This window comes from Tasmannia lanceolata, unplaced genomic scaffold, assembly GCF_043159265.1.
Source record: "Tasmannia lanceolata isolate RefF3 unplaced genomic scaffold, GAP_Taslan_0.1 ptg000015l, whole genome shotgun sequence".
Lineage (NCBI taxonomy): Eukaryota > Viridiplantae > Streptophyta > Magnoliopsida > Canellales > Winteraceae > Tasmannia > Tasmannia lanceolata.
In genome coordinates this window covers 16691522-16697590 of record NW_027518692.1, presented here as the reverse complement: position 1 = coordinate 16697590, position 6069 = coordinate 16691522, and positions in this window count along the sequence as shown.

The window sequence follows — 6069 nt, the reverse complement described above, 5'->3', positions numbered from 1 at the left end:
ACTTTTTGGTTGGCTATAAGTAACATTTTAGAAATTATTACAGCTTTTAACAGCTAATTAGAGAAGTGCTAAAGAGAGGTACTGCCATTATTAAGACAAGCTGCTGTAGATACCATTTGGCATTTGCCTTTATGTAATCATCCCTATGCAAGCCTATGGCCCAATAACTATGGGACTAGCTTGGTAATTGTGTTTATAAGTTATAACATGTGACCTATTTGTTGTCTAAGGTTTAACATTAAGATCATCACAATGATCATTTGGGCAGTGAACTGATAAGTTTAAGGCCTCTTTGGATCCCATCAAGATTGGTCATTATTTACAAAATCATTTTAGATTAGCCTTATTTGCGGTAAACTCATTTTATACCCTTTTAATAACCATTTGCTTCTTTGACATTTACTTTTTTTTCTTCTAAACCATCCATTTGCAGGCCGTTGATAGGGAATGAAACCATCAGTCTAAATCTAAGGACTTTTGGCAACACCCAAATGAAACTAAGAAAGGTGGCTCTACATTTCATATGTACATAATAAAGTCCATTAAACTGCATATGTAGTGACTTAGAAAGAAGAGAGCTATTGTAGCAGACAAAAATACTCTATAAGCTAGTCTTCATGGGTCATATATGCCGCTTAAGGAGACTCTGGTCAAAAGCAAAGCAAAGAGAACAGTTGGTGAGAATCAGAAACGAGAGAAGATTTAAGTAACCAACGGCCATAATAACCAAAAGGGTTTTTCGGCCTTAAATGGAGGATAATCATAACAACCACCCAGAAAAAAACTAAGGTTTTAACAAAGGATAAGAACTTGAAGCACCCAACACGAACAGAGGTTTCAGGCCTGTCAAAAAAAGGTATACCAAGTACAGATACAATCCCAGCTCTATATTGTCTGTTGAGCAATGTGTAGGAAACAAGAAGCAATAGAACTATCAATTCCGTGGTTGTCCATCATCCGAGCGTTACGACTTTGAGACGAGAGCCATGTATTAAATACTTGTAGTGTTGAGGTTATTGATTCAATCTTACCACCCAACAAAACAAAATGAGGGGTGTTCAATACTAACAAGTTAGGAACGAGTCGAATTGGTTTGCACGTTTCGATTTGAATCTACGAGTTTTGGTATTATGGTTTATGATGCCTTCTGACCTCACTTTCTGTAACTAAACTTTCTGCAAAACATAATATTGGATTTGCCAGGCAACTTCGTGAAACCCATTTTGGTTAGGTACTGTTAGGCCTAAAATCGGTAACAGATACGGCAGAGACGAAAGAGCTGAGCTGGCTGGCCCAAGTGACTAAGCTGAAGGAATGAAGCCCTGCACGAGGGCGCACGAGGTCAGAAGACCAACCCGGAGTCGTACTTCGGACGGGCCCTTCGACACTCAAGTCAGTATGAGCAGGAGTGCAGAGCCAAAAACTTTAAGAGTGGTAGTTTAGAAGTTCCCCCTTTGCTTTGAGCCTTGAGAGGTCTTTTATAGAGGGAGGCCTGGGGTGGTTGGATTACCTACCCCAGGACAGGTGTCGGCTCTTTTGTGGGCTTAGGTTCCTACTCTCAGGTAATTATCGGATTACCCCTAGGCAAGTGCCGAATTCGTGGTGGGGCCTTTAAGGGCCACGTGTCGACAACTAATTGGTCGTTGCTTTCCATACCCCATAAGTTGCCCCCCCCAGTTCTCCAAGTCATTGTAGTGATTTGGGGAAGTGCGAGGAGTTATGTTCATGAACGGTAGAGCGAGCCGGTGTTCAGGATGGCTCGATGAAATGAAGAGGTCCGGCTGGGGCTGACCGGGATAAACGGGGTAAAATCTGTCCGGCTAAGCCGTCTGTCCGGCCTGGGACGGCCAGAAGTTGAAGTTGTAAAATCTGTCCGGCCAAACCGTCTGTCCAGCTTGGGACGGCCGGAAGTTGAAGTTGTAAAATCTGTCCGGCTCGGGCCGGGCAGAGTTTTGTCTTTTAGCGGACGCGTCATATTCTGTCCGGCTTGGGCCGAGCGGTTTTTTGTTGTTTAGCGAATGCGTCATATTCTGGCCGGCTTCGGACGAACACATTTTTGTCGTTTAGTGAATGCGTCATATTCAGGTCGACTTGGGACAGACACATTTTTGTCGTTTAGCGAATGCGTCATATTCTGTCCGGCTTGGGCCGGGCAGATGTTTGTCGTTTAGCGAATGCGTCATATTCTGGCCGGCTTGGGACAGACACATTTTTGTCGTTTAGCGGACGCGTCATATTCTGTCCGGCTTGGGCCGGGCAGATGTTTGTCGTTTAGCGAACGCGTCATATTTTGTCCGGCTTGGGCAGGGTAGATGTTTGTCGTTTAGCGAATGCGTCATATTCTGGCCGGCTTGGGATAGACACATTTTTGTCGTTTAGCGGACGCGTCATATTCTGTCCGGCTTGGGCCGGGCATATGTTTGTCGTTTAGCGGACGCGTCATATTCTGTCTGGCGTGGGACGGACACATTTTTGTCGTTTAGCGGATGCGTCATATTCTGTCCGGCTTGGGACGGACACATTTTTGTCGTTTAGCGGATGCGTCATATTCTGTCCGGCTTGGGCCGGGTAGATTTTTGTCTTTTATCGGACCCGTCATATTCTGTCCGGCTTGGGCCAGGCATATGTTTGTCGTTTAGAGAATGCGTCATATTCTGGCCGGCTTGGGACGGACACATTTTTGGACGGGCAGTCACTTAGAAGATATCCTGCACTCAAGCACTTCGTAGATAACCCTCAATCACTTGGAAGATTTTTTCCACCTCCACACTGTATGTGCGTAGTCTATATGCCCACATTTACTCGCCCCTTGCCTCGAAGTGTGTGCCCTTCATTAATGAGGGACACGTTGCGTTACCCGATTCACGAATGCGAACCTCCTCAAGCCTAGAGGCTATAAGAAGAGGTTTTCACCCTTCATTTTTTACTTTTTACTTTCGCCTCTTTGCTTTTTCTCTCTTTTTGCTCTGCCTGTTCGGCTCGGGTAGCTTGTGGTTGTGGTCGTCTGCGAATTAGGAGCATTTCTCTTCAGACCGATAATCTTCTTTTAGCGCGTCTTTATTTGATTCTTTTCCTGTGTCCCTTATGTCCGGTAGTACCTCTAGCTCTGAGTCCAGTTCTGGGTCGTCTTCAGGGGAGTCGGCGTCCTCGGGCAGTTCGGGGTCTAGTTCATCGGAGAGGACCCAAACGAATCCGCTCAGGGTTCCCGGCCCGTATATGGCGAGTCCTAGTGTTAGTGTAGAGGTCGTAGATAGTGGGGACGAGGTGATTTTGGATTTAAATACCACCCTGCCCCTAACGGATAGCTACTTCCGAGCAGAGGCGAGTGCAGATAGTGATGCCGCCGAGGCATCCACCACATTCCTTCCGGGCCGGGCCGTCGAGGTCACTACTAGGCCTCAGATGGACGCCGATCCCAAATATAATATTCAGGCTCTTTACGAGGAGAATATCCTTGATGAGTCCAGACTAGGGGACATTAGAGATATGTATTGTATTCCCCAAAGGTTCAGGCTGAGGGCTGTGATAGAGGGAGATAGAGCCTGAAACAACAGTACCGACGTCTGTATATATGATGAGTCGTTAAGAGCCGGGCTCAGGTTCCCTTTGCAGCTATTCTTCGTCGCAGTCCTTCGATATTACAGCCTGGCTCTGGCTCAGGTCGCACCGAACTCATGGAGAACGCTGGTCGGGTTCATATACCTCGTCCAGGGCCGGCTCCAAAGGAGCTTGTCCATACCGCTGTTTCGGATGTGTGAGCACCTGAAGAGGCATAAGGATGGAGGTTGGATTTACATCAGCCAACGCCCTGAGGTGAAAATGATTACTAGCATTCCATCCTCCATACACCTATGGAAGAACAGGTTCTTCTATGTCGAGGACGGCGAGCCCACTGAGCCCTGGCCGGTTCCTTTGAAGTGGGACACCCCAGATACACTTGCGCTGAGCCGCAAGCAGCTCTTGGAGGGCGAGGATATGAGAATGTTTGCTCTAGTCTGTGAGGAGTTGCATCGGGAGAGCCTGATTTATTGTGCGGACTTCTCTAGGAAAGAGGTTCTGGTCGGGCTCGGCATTAGTATTGCGACCCCGGCACGTATGTGGCCAGTCTTGCTTTTGAGCTCCTCTTTTCTCTCTTTTGTTCCTGACCGGTTTTTGTTTGTTCCTGTTGAGTTTCAGAAATGCAGACGCAGTCCCAGCTGGAGAAAGTGAAGCAAGGAGCCTTCGGCAAGGGCCAAGGGCAGCAGGGCCAGAAGAGGAAAGCTCCCGAGACCTCAAGTCCTGCCCCGACTCAGGACGCAAAGCCCCCAAAGGGCAAGCCCACAGTAAAACTGGTCGGCACATTCGGCCGGGGAGCGGGATCCTCCAAGTCAGGGGGAAGAATCTACTTGAGTCTGCCCCACCCAGGCGAAGCCTGGGGACAATATTTTCCGGCCCAACTGGGCCGTTCAGAAGAGCGACACCGGCTTGGGTGAGAGCCGGGTGGCCGCGGAGATCATCACCAAAGGCCTACTGAACCGAGACAAGCTCCAGGTTCTAAACGAGCCTCCAGCCGCGGCCGACGATGCCATCTTTTCTTCACTTTACCAGGTACCGTTTTTTTTTTTACCCGTTACTCATTCATTTTCGCTGACCCGCAGATTGGTTTGTATTATCATGACTTCCACGAGAAGAGCAGGAAGTTTTCTGAAGCAATCACCAAGTCTGAGGAGGAGAACGGCAAGCTGATGCAGGAGGCTGCCGAACTCCATAGGTCCATCAAGGAGAGGGACGAGGAGATAAAGAGGCTCAAGTCCGATAATGCCGCCCAGAAGCAGAAGGCCTCCAACGCCCTCAATGCGTAGAGAGAGAGAGAGCCCGGGAGAGGCAGATAGCGGCCGTCAAAGAGGTCGTGCAGAAGAAGGAGGACGAATTCATTAGTTTGTCCATTGAATCCTACAAGCTGGGATTCATGGATTGCCTTGAGCAGGTCAAGGGATCCAACCCGAATGTTGTTCTGGCGGGTCTCGTCCTACTTGATCCGCCGGTGGCCGGGGACGACGACGAGCAGGACACCACCGCTGCAGCCGAGGCCTTGGTGGCAGATCTCCCGCGGAACGGTGGTCATGGGGTTTCTTGAGCCCCCTCTTTCGCCCTTTTTGGTGCCGTTCCTTGATTCTCTTTGTAATGGCCCTTGGAGGCCCCACTTTTTGTAATGGCCCTTAGAGGCCCAACTTTCCATGAATAGAAATTACATTTTGTTATCTATTGTCTCCGATTGTGTGCCTCTGACTAGTATTGATCAACTCAACACTGTGAGCCGATAACACTTGTACAACAGTTTGTTTCCGAACAGAACGGCGCCCTTGGTAGGTATTCAAGTTTTTATTGACCCAGATCTCGCAAAGGTTTATTTTTTTGCCCGGGCTTGTTTCTGACCAAACTTTGGGGAGACGAACCGGGGTGAACCAAGCAGCGAGTACCCGAGTTTTGGTGAACTGGGTTTCTGAGCGAGTTTGGTTTTCTGCCCGGGCCCGTTCCAAACCAGAAGTGCACTTCCGGTCTTTGTGGAGACGAGCCGGGGTGAACCAAGCAGCAAGTACTCGAGTTTTGGTGAACTGGGTTTCTGAGTGGGTTTGGTTTTCTGCCCGGGCCCGTTCCTGACCAGAAGTGCGCTTCCGGTCTTTGTGGAGACGAGCCGAGGTGAACCAAGCAGCAAGTACCCGAGTTTTTGGTGAATTGGATTTCTGAGCAGGTTTGGTTTTCTGCCCGGGCCTGTTCCTGACCAGAGGTGCGCTTCCGGTCTTTGTGGAGACGAGCCGGGGTGAACCAAGCAGCAAGTACCCGAGTTTTGGTGAACTGGGTTTCTGAGCGGGTTCGGTTTTCTACCCGGGCCCATTCCTGACCAGAAGTGCGCTTCCGGTCTTTGTGGAGACGAGCGGGGTGAACCAAGCAGCGAGTACCCAAATTTTGGTGAACTGGGTTTCTGAGACGGAATGCTCGGAGATTTGCAAAGAAACGGTATCCTTTTTATCATTCACATTCAAGCGTGCTTACAACGGCATTCACCTTTGCTCCAAATGGCTAGCTATT